Genomic DNA, 10,985 nt, shown 5'->3' with positions numbered 1-10,985 from the left:
AAGCCCACCTCAAACTGGTTTAAACAATAAAGACACTTTATTCCCTCATTTAGCTTAGTTTGATCCCACAGCTCAAAGCATGGTAACAAAGATGTGCGAAACTGGCCCCGCATGGTCTTATACTACCCATCCCTCCAACAGCTCCAGATTCTTCCCCAGTGAGTGAAATGGCTTTAACAGTTCCAAACTTCCCAGCCTCAGCCCACACCACCCAGGGAGAAAAAGAGCTCCTTCCTCCTTTACAAGTCTAGGGTTTAGTGTTCTATTGGCCAAAATTAAGTCATGTGCTTGTCTCTATGCCAATCAGCATGCTGATTGACTTCAGCCAATCAGGACTCTCCTGGAGTCTGCTGGAACTGCTGTTAAGTTGGACAAATTGTAGAGCCTCACTCTCTCCTCACGTACTGTAGAAGCTGTTAATATACCTAACTTGTAATACTTCCAGGTGATAAATAAAATTAGTATTTAGTCACCTAGCACAGTGCCTGACACTGCATCTGATAACTGGTAACCATGAAGCTATTAGCACTGACGCTGAAAACTGGGCTCCATTCCTACCCCTGAGGTGAGAAACTTGGGCTGGGGCTCTTGGCGTGGGGCTAATTCTGAGAAAAGGGAATGGTATCAACACAAAACTCAACCTCCAGGTGTGGGAGGTAAACTGAGGCTGTACGTCCCTAATACAGCTGAAAGCACAGAATCCAGGGAAGTCCAGTTCTTCCTAATCTTCCTAATTACCCAGAAACCCCAAGGACAAAGGAGCACAGGCGAATGTGCCCAAACATGACTTTCCTAGGGGACCCCTCCCCATTTTGTGACCTCCCCAGGGATCGTATCTAGGCCTCTGGGGTGGGACTGTCCCATTAAAATGGCCACATTCAAAGTAAGAGGAGTAAGGAGGCTACAGAGCTTCCCTCAGGCTTGGCTCATGGTGGGTGACAGGGTCATATGCCCTGACAGGCCTTTACCCAAGAAGAAAAATCTTTCTAATAGCCCAGAAGAATGCCCTAATCTGACATCTCGTTTAGCAGATTATTGGGCCTGGCTTTGATCTCTCCTGGGCATAATGAGTGTGCCTCTCAGGCCAATCAGCAGTCATTAATTAGCAGAACGGCCAGCAGCTGGGCCTGCCCAGGAGCGGGGCCCTTGCTCTTGAGTTGGGAAAGTGAGATCAGACCCAGTGCGAAGCTATGGGATCTACCAGGGTCACCAGGACCAGTCAGCCCTGAGGTCTCTCTGGGAAAGTGCCCTAAGCTGGGCCTTCACGTGACACATGTGACACACAATGCCACCCAGGGACTGGGCAGGGAGAGATGGCCTCTGCTCCCTGCAGCACACCACCCGATAGTGAGAATACAGCATAGCAGAGTGGGTGACCCCACAGCACGCGCACCACGATGCGCAGACAGACCACAGAGACCACCTGGTTGTGCGTCTGACCCTTTCCCCCAAGGCCAAATCCTGTCTCTCTGACTTATTGGCTCTCGGCCCCCTTTTTTCCCTCTTCTTGGGCCCTGCCATCCCCCCATGTGGCCCTTTGGGTCCCTGGGAGCTGGTGAGCAAAAGAGGTATTGGGTCCTACGGTTTCATCATCGCTAACAGCAGTGGGACCAGCCTCACATTCCTACCTTAGGGTTAGCGTTTCAACAGAAACTCGACCAAGGATACAGATGAGGAGAACCTGCATTGGTGTTCCCGGCTTAGAGGGGTTAGAGGTAGTGCAAAGGAGACAGAAGCCAGAGACTTGGTGTAGGACGAGCTGGATTCATACACCATCCTCTGCCACTCACTAAGTAGCCATGTGACCTTGAGGTAAGTCCCCTTAATTTCTCTGAACAGTAGTGCTGTCCTTTGCATAAAACAGGGTTATTTTCCACAAAGTGACTGCAATATGAACTGTCCTTAGTTTTTGTATAACACCAGTGAGTTGAATGTGTGTTTTAAGTGTTCAAAATGACTAATAAATTTTTTAATCAGTGGAAATGAACATTAAATTTATCTTCATTTCAAAAATTAATGAACAGGTAAAACATTAATAGAAATGTAAACATTAAACTTAATGCAACAGGATACATCATTAGGAGACAAAAATTTTTAAATGATTCAAATAATCATTCATATGAATTATTTAAGGGGCGCTTGGATGGCTCAGTTGGTTAAACGTCTGACTTCAGCTCAGGTCATGACCTCACAGTTCATGAGTTCAAGCCCTGCATCGTCTGTGCTGACAGCTCAGAGCCTGAAGGCTGCTTCGGATTCTGTGTCTCCCTTTCTTTCTGCCCCTTCCCCACTCGTTTTCTCTCTCTCTCTCTCTCTCTCTCTCTCTCAATCTCTCTCAAAAATAAACATTAAAATTTTTTTTCTAAAGGTAACAAGAAAATGTAATTAACTATAAAAATTAAATATTAATTGATCTTATTTAGTACTACCCTAAAAAAATTAAAGAGGTCCTTGTTATGTCATTAAAAATTGCACTTTAACAATTTGTGTACAAATATTTCCCATTGCTTTGGAAGACCTTTCTGGCTCTATACCATCTGGGGGAAGAGCACAGAGAGAATTATAAACTAACACCCAGTATGTTCTTTCTGCACCATCACCACGGGGCGGGGGGCGGGGGGCGGGGGGAATCTATCGCATGTTTAATAAATTTGAGAACAGCTTTTCAAATTTTTTCTGGCAGAAGTGTGCAGAGAATGAGACCTTTTAATCAATAGTAAGCATTCATTTGTTTGTTTGAATAAAAGCCTTCTTTACTCTCACCAGGTATGGATGGAGACTGCCACCCCTTGGTTGTGTCTCTTTCAATGCTCTTGTGTTCTTTGAACTAGAACTAGAGCATATAACTCTGAGTGATTTCAAGTCATATCTTACTGATTTTAGATTTTTAAAAATATGAACTAAGTATTACACTAAAAACCACGGATGTGTGATACTTTAAAAACACAGAGAAACTAATAAAAACTGGCTTTGCAACGACTTGTTCTAGATAGGTGGTTTCCAAATCTTTTCCACTGTCAGGACCCTCTACTGGGGGACTGGAATGTACAAACCAGCAAATGCAGGGTTTTTGAACCAAATGAGCCCTGCTCTCCTCCTCCCTTCCATGGCACACACACTCCTGCACATTAACACAGGGAGCAGGGGATGCCTGAGGGGCTCTGGTGGAGAGGAACTCAACATTTCTGGGGAACTCTGGGAACTTTCCAGCTCTGAACTTCCAAGGGGTCGGGCGTGTGCTGGCTTGCTCACTCCGGCCAGAGGGCCAATGCCAACCTCATCAAGACCTCACGGTTCTTCCTGGTTTCCAGGTTTGGGTTCTGATTTCACGAGAATCGCCAGCTCTCTCATCCATCCCCATCACCTCACCCCTCCTCCTTCCTAATCAGCACTGGGCACTCCTCACCCCTCGAACCCACCTGCTGCAGCCCTCAGTTCCCCTGAGTGGCACAGATGCACCTATGGACATGCAGCACCATCTACAAGTCTGCAAAGGAGCTTCCTGGGGCTCGTGACTTAGAGATGAGAGACAGTCCTGCCTGGCTCCCTGCTCTGCCCTAGTGCTTTTATTAACTCATTCAGTTCATCCTTTTGATAAAAGTTTATTAAGCACCACTCTATGCCACTGTGCTGAGTTCCAGGGAGACAGCGTTGAGCAAGATAAACAAGATCCCTGTCCTCAAGGAGCTTACGGAGTGGGAGGAGAGATGAACATTATAAGATAATCACTCAATTGAACTTGATACAATGGTGTAAAACGACCCTTCCTTTCTCTGTGACCCTCCTGTGCTCTCCGCAGACACACAAGAAGTGAGATCTAAGGGCCTTTAGGCTACCAACTCACAGCTCTTCTGGAAGTGCTGATAGCCCTAGGGGCCTTGAAAAGGAGCCCAGTTGGGGCGCCTGGGTGGCGCAGTCGGTTGAGCATCCGACCTCAGCCAGGTCACGATCTCGCATTCTGTGAGTTCGAGCCCCACGTCGGGCTCTGGGCTGACGGCTCAGAGCCTGGAGCCTGTTTCCGATTCTGTGTCTCCCTCTCTCTCTGCCCCTCCCCTGTTCATGCTCTGTCTCTCTCTGTCCCCAAAAAAATAAATAAACGTTGAAAAAAAAATTAAAAAAAAAAAAAAAAAAAAAAAAGGAGCCCAGCTGTCTGAGCAGGTCCTCCCTGGCCACAGGGAGCATGTGCTCAATGGCCAAGTTCAGTAGCCGCACCGCCCCCCCACCCCCACCCCAGCCCTGCCTCTCTGAGAGCACCCTCAGGGGAATCTCAAGGCAACCTGCTTTCCCCCACCCCATCCCCACAGACAAATGGTAGTAGCACCAGGGTGGATCCAAATTTTGTGGGGCCAGAAACTGACCCAATTTAGGGGGCCCTCCTTAAGAAGCCAAACAGAAAATCACAAAACTAGGTTAAAAAGTGAACATTTGGGGCTCAGTCCATTAAGCATCCGACTTCAGCTCGGGTCATGATCTCGCAGTTCATGAGTTCGAGCCCCCACGTCAGGCTCTGTGCTGACAGCTCAGAACCTGGAGCCTGCTTCGGGTTCTGTGTCTCCCTCTCTCCTCTGCCCCTTCTCTGCTCGTGCCCTGTCTCTCTCTCTCTCTCTCTCTCTCAAAAATAGAAATAAACATTTAAAAAACTTTTTTTAAGTGAACATTTTTTTCTTTAAAATGCTTCTCATCTAGAAGTCACACCAACACATTCATTTTTAGAAGGTAACAAATACACAAAAACCAGAAAAATACTATTTTAACAAATGAACTTACTGACACACCTTTACAGTACAGCCCTTACATTTTTGACTGCGTGTTCTCTGACTGCCTCACCATATGCCAACGATTTCATGCCATCTTCCGTGGAGAGTGTAGAACAGCCTTTCCGCCATGGTTGAGTGAAATACGTGCTTTGTCATTCAGAGTTTAGAAAAATTTGTTTCAGCTTTACGACTAATGTCGCGTGAGTTTTTCAGATTGTTGTCAGTTGGGGGTAAACCCCTAACAAGTTTCATATGAGTGGTGAGATTAAAAGAACTTCCCACGGACTAGCTTCTGGCTTAGGACACTTCAAACCTCCTTTCTCAACCACTACCCACACACTTCCCATCCCGAAAGCCCTAAGACCCTCTCAAGCTGCATCACATCAGATGGGTCAACACCATGGGTCAAATGAGAGTTCCTAGAAATCATTCCTCCTCCAATAACCCTAATGTCACACAGAAGTGCCGAAAGGCCTCCTTCATGGGCTGCAGCCACACAAACACATGCCATCCGCCCGCTCCAAATGCATCCATCCCTGACTCGCCTTTCCCTAAGCTGGATCCCCAAACTGCCACCAGTGACCCCACTACCGCCTGACAGGAGGGCCAATGTGACAGAGGGTAAGTCAGGATGAAAAGAAACAGCAGCCTCAAATGATTGTGGTCGAAATAACGTGCTTTTGCAAGTTTTGCAAAAACATGAGACCGTGCGAAAGCGTGGCCAGGGCCCCTCCCGAGGCCTTAGAAGGACCCAAGCAAGCGAGGGCCCAGTAAGTGCTGCAAAGGGGCACAGCCCTCAGAGATGAAAGAAGCCAGGGGAGTAATTACTGAGGCGGGGGCCTCAGGGCTGCGGCCTCTGGCACAATTATCTTCACAAGTTAAATTAGCCCCAGATAAACCTGTACCTAATAAACGGGGAATGGGGGGGGTGGGGGGAACTGTACCTAATGCCCTCACCCCAAGGCTGGGTCGTCAGAGGTTGTTTTTCTCCGCTCTGGGGTTCAGGCCTGTGCAGGCTGCAGGCCAAAGCAGGGCCCGAATGTCACATCTCACAAGCCCCCACGGGCGAGAGCCCACTCTGACTCACGCACCCAGACCCGCCTTTGCCCCCCAAAGCCCTCTCATACTCAGCACCTCATCTGACAGAAACACAAACACACCCAAACACAGGACCAGGCTCTCCCACAGCCTGAGCAGAGGAGGCGCCCTCTTTGCGGGGGGCCGGGCGAGGAAATGGGAGGGCCCTCTCCCTCTGTTCCCCTCTGACAGGGTGGGAGTCACGCTGCTACCATTGTATTCTCTGATTCTATGAAAGCCTGCCTTTCTTCTTCACGGCTCTTGCCCGCACCAGGATCCAAGGCTCTGCAGACCTGGAATGCTATCTTGCCCTCTCTCTCTCTTTCATTCCACCTATCTCTTCCATCCGAGGAGCAGGGGTGAGCCCTGGACCCAACAGTGGAACAAAGGTGCTGACTCTGATTCATAGCAGAGTCACGCACTGAGCCCCAGGTCTCACCGGCCTCAGGTGACACAGGCTGGACAGCCAGGTGATGTCACCCACTGGCCCCAGCTTCTGCCCAGGACAAGTGTGGGAAATAGTTCAGGGGTGAGGGGTTGAGGGAGGTCTCAGGGCTCTGGATTTCCAATGGCTGCAAGATTGGCCAAAGTCCTGGCTTAGTGCACAAGTCCCAGGGCTGAGACCTGCCCCACAGCCCCAGCTCCTATGTTCCAGGGCAGCATAAGTCCCAGGTTTTGCCAAGGAGATTGACTGATGAGCCAAGGGTCTTCAGAGAATACCAAGATGGGAGTCAGAGACCTGGATCTCAGGAGTTTGGGAGAGGGAGGGAAGGTAATGGTCATAAAGACTTTTGGGAGGGAGGGTGAGGGAGTTCATCATTCTGAGTAACAAGAACCATGAGCAAGCAGATTAGCCAGAGCTAGCTGGTAGTGGGCCAGGTCTTTGAGGCTCTTCCGCTCAGGAAAACCCTGTTCTCTGTCCTAAGCCGGGGGGGAAGGAAAACAGGAAACACATGTTGTGTAGGGGAGGTTGAGCACCCAGCCCTGAGAAGCCCCCAGGGAGGACCTGCTCCCTGGATGGGAGTTTCCCAGCCACACCTGAGGACCTAGCCCTGACCAGCCTTGAGGGAGAAACGTGCTTATCAAGCTTATATGAAGAACTCAGAGCTGCTAGGCCAACATCTGCATTCTCACTCATAAACTCCTGTGCAACCTTGGGCCAAGAGCTTAGCCTTTCTGGGCCTCTGCTTCTTCCCCTGTCAAATGGAGATAATGGTCCCTGCCACCCTCTCTACCTTGCCTGCCTCACTGGCTTTGGAAATAATAAAGCACTACACATGTGGGAACACTATTTCTTCCCTCTGCATCCTTCGAGCCTCAGCCTCTGGGCCTTAGCCTCCAGAAAGCCTTCTGTAATTGCACCAAATGCAGGGTCTGACTTGCTCACGTCAGCCCCTCCCCTCTGGCCTTCACCGTCCACCCCTCTTTGAAGGGCCCGATGCATATTCTGCATCAGACAGAAGTACTGATGTTTGATCCTTTTCTCTACAAAATCATGAGCACACTGAGGCCCAGCAGGCCTTGTTATCCTTCACGCCATCCTCAGTGGCCAGAGGGTGTGTGAGAAGCTGTGGTGGAGGTACAAGGCGTGGGTCAGATAGTAAGATGTGTCCTGCCCGCAATCTCACCCATACCTCTCCCCTCAGTCCAGCCCTGACCACTGGGGACTCAGGATTTGGCCAGCGCAGTAATCTGAACACATGGGGAGAGCTGCCCAGAAGACCCCAGGAGATCCCTCTGAGACCACTCCCAGCTGCCGTTGGCCAGGACGGAGGGAGCTCCAAGGAAGCCTTAGCTGGTCTGTCTCCCCACACTCTCTTCAGATCCAAACTGTAGGCCTGGCTTGCTCACCGAGCTCTGCTTCTACAAACCAGGCTTGGGTGGTTTGAGGCGGCTGAAGTGGAAGCCCATGGTGTTCACTGTCTCTTTGAGTCTGTCTGCCTGTGTCATTCCCTAGGGAGTGTTGTGGGGTTTTGGCGGGGGTGGGCGGTTGTTTTGCTTTATTTTGTTTTGTTTTCCTCCATTCTTTTTCAGGAGCCCTCTCAGAACCTGGCCTGGCTACCTTGCAGGGCAGGTGGCAGGAGAGTGGGGGCCTGGTGAGGAGAAAGGCCATGTGATGTGGCTGGCTTAGCTCTCCCTACAGAATGGGAGCTGGCAGAGATGGCTACCAGAAATTAGTGCTTTCCCTTCCGCCTACCTAGTCTTCATTTGCCAGCCACTCTCACATCTAGGAGGGGCCGTATGACTAGTTCTCATGGCCTGAGTGTGAGCATACGTGGTCACATCAGGCCAGGGTGGTTAAAAGAGGTCGTACCTTCTCCACCTACTCTTCCCTTGTCTGCCCATTGGTTACAGAGAACTCTGAGGCTGTAAAGGTCAGAGCCACTAAGAGCCTAGATCCCTGAATCACTACATGGAAGGCCTCTTGCTGGCCCCCAGGAACACCCACCTCAGACTGTTGTGAGGGAGAATTAAAATCTATTGCATTCAGCCACTGACACTTTGGGATTTGTTTCATCAGCAAGTATCACCCAAATTAAGTTGCCTTACAGGAGCAAGACTGCAAGGAAAAGATGGGTTCAACACCCCACATCTGCCAATTTAGGACTTGGGATATAAATATGGACCCATCCCCTCGGCCCTGCCCATTAGCTTGACTCTAGCTAGGAGGGTGATCTGTATTCAGAACTGTCCACTCCTAGTTCATGTTCTGGCTCCGCATCATAAACCCAGCTATCCCCCAAGCCTGCCTATCCCAGGCCCTCTAACATGGGCATCCTGAGCAGATGTCTTCTGGATTCCAACCTTTGGCACCACATCCTGGCCAGTACAGGTCTCTTTGCACTGCCTTGGAGCCTCCCCAGGGTTATAGGGTCCCACACTTACCTGGTGCCCTCAGTCCTGCCCCATCCTTCCTCAGAGACTGCTGAGCCCTGTGCAAATCCAGGGGCCAGATCAAGCCATGTCTGTCTATGGCAGGCTCATGGTAGAGTGAATGTCTCTGTGCCTTGTCCTAACCAATCTTCACAATACAGCCTGTGAGGTAGACACCTGGATCACCATCCTGATTCTGTATGGATGCTATAATTCCCACTTTACAGGTTAAGAAGACCAAGGCATGAAGTGGTAAGTAGTTCATTCAAGGACACGTCAGGCCTAGAATCCAGGTCATGTAGACTCCAGAGTCTGCACTCTGAGGTCACTGCACTGTGGTGCCTCACAACTGGAGGTGTTCAATAGATATATGATGGATGATAAAAACAAGGCAGACAGATCACCACTGGCCAAAAAAAGGCCCCTGGGTTGTTAGTGTTAGGTGTCCCTAAGACATTCTGAGAGGCCTTATTGGAGGAGCCAGCATTTGGGGTCAAGTCACATGATCACACTGGGCCTGGTTTTCCTTCCAAGATTCTGTCAGTTGCTCAGGAGGCATGTCTGTGTGTGTGAAATCCACGTGGCTTGGACATGGAAATACAAGAAGATTCAGAACAGCACTGTCCGATGGAAATATGATGCAAGCCACAAATGCAAGCCAGATATATCACTTTAAAATTTCTAGTAGCTACCTTAGAAAAGGAAAAAGAAACCCACAAAATTAATAATATATCTTATGTTATCCATTTTATAAATATTACCATTTCAACATGCAGTGTAAAAAAATTATTAATGAGATATCTTACATTGTTTTTTTGTACTAAGCCTTCAAAGGCAGGTATCTATTCCACATGAATGACACATCTCAGTTCAGGCTAGTCACATTCTAAGTGGTCAAGAGCCACGAGTGGCTAATGGCCACTGTTTTGGACAGGGAAGCTCTGGTGAGGGTCTGGGCTTACGAGGTCAGGCTGACCCAGGGAACAAAGCTATAGGACATGGTGGACCTCCCAGACCCAGGAAGGCACAGATGCTTAGGCCTGACTTTGTAGAGAGCTACACAAGTCTGCAAGTAGCATGCAAGGTAATAAATGCAGCATAAACACAAACCACTATGTGTTAAAATTCGGGGAAAGCAGCGGATGGTTTTAATTCACTGCACGATCGGCATGTGTTTGTACTTTCCTATTTACAGTAGGCCCTATAAGGAGGCTTGCAAACAGTTCAAGGAGCGTCAAGGAGCCCAGCACTCAATGCAGCTGTTCTGTGTTCCCTGATTACCCTAGACCCCCAGGTTACAAGCAAGCACAGATTAAACCCAGAATGTTTTCACGACTGAGGAGCACAGTCTATGAAATGCAAAAGAAATCTGAGCAAAGAGCCAGGTTGGGAAATTGTTGCCAGCTGTGGTATATGGGAGCAGGGATGGGGGTGGGACCCCAGAAGGAAGCCCTGAGTCCTGCCCTATATCATCTGGCGTCCCTGTCTAGCCCTGGAGGTACCACCTAGAGAGAAGCTTCAAAACCTCAAGTTGCCCTGCAGAAAGAGAGTGACATTACCTGTCAGAATCAAGCGGAGGCCAGGCTTGTGACCTGTGTGGTCGCACAGGATCCTTCACTTAGAAGGGTCTGTGCTCCGAGAGGCTCCGCACTTGGTTTAATGTTTTGCTGTCACCAGCTTGAAGGTCTCAATAGTTTTTGAACCAGGGGCCCTGCATTTACATTTTGCACTGGGCCCACATTATTATACAGCTGGTCCTGAGTATGGGCCACTGCAAGAAACAAGAAGCCCCTTCTGTGATGGGTGCCCTGCTGGGGAGGGGCTCAGCATTCCAGTGGCCTTTCCAGGGACCAGTCTGCTGATCCAACCCCTTCAAACAGCACAAGGAGAGACCATCTGGAGGAAAGACCAGAGCCGGCCTGACAAGGATTGCCTGAGACCGCCCTGGAGAACGGCACCAGGATGTTGTGTATTTTCCAAAGTTCCACTCACAATGGTCTCTTTTCATTTAAAGAAAATACCGCAACCATTTCCTAGCAAAGGTTAAGTCTTTACACTTAAAAAAAAAATGTTTTTTAACCTGCCAAGGAATGTGCTTTTTTAAGCTGGCTTCCTGCCCTTCCTGAAGCCAAGGTTCACTCCCCCTGCTCACAGGGAGAGCCCTGGGGTCCTATAAGAGTGGTGAGTGGCCAGGCAGCCACTGCCCCAAGCAGGTCAGGGATGGGACAGAGGGCAGAGGAGCAGGCAGCCAGTGCCGGGTGGCCAGCCCCAACTTTA

The sequence above is a fragment of the Leopardus geoffroyi genome, chromosome A3, assembly GCF_018350155.1.
Source record: "Leopardus geoffroyi isolate Oge1 chromosome A3, O.geoffroyi_Oge1_pat1.0, whole genome shotgun sequence".
NCBI lineage: Eukaryota > Metazoa > Chordata > Mammalia > Carnivora > Felidae > Leopardus > Leopardus geoffroyi.
The sequence above is the reverse complement of the archived record's forward strand: the minus strand, read 5'-3'. Positions refer to the sequence as shown.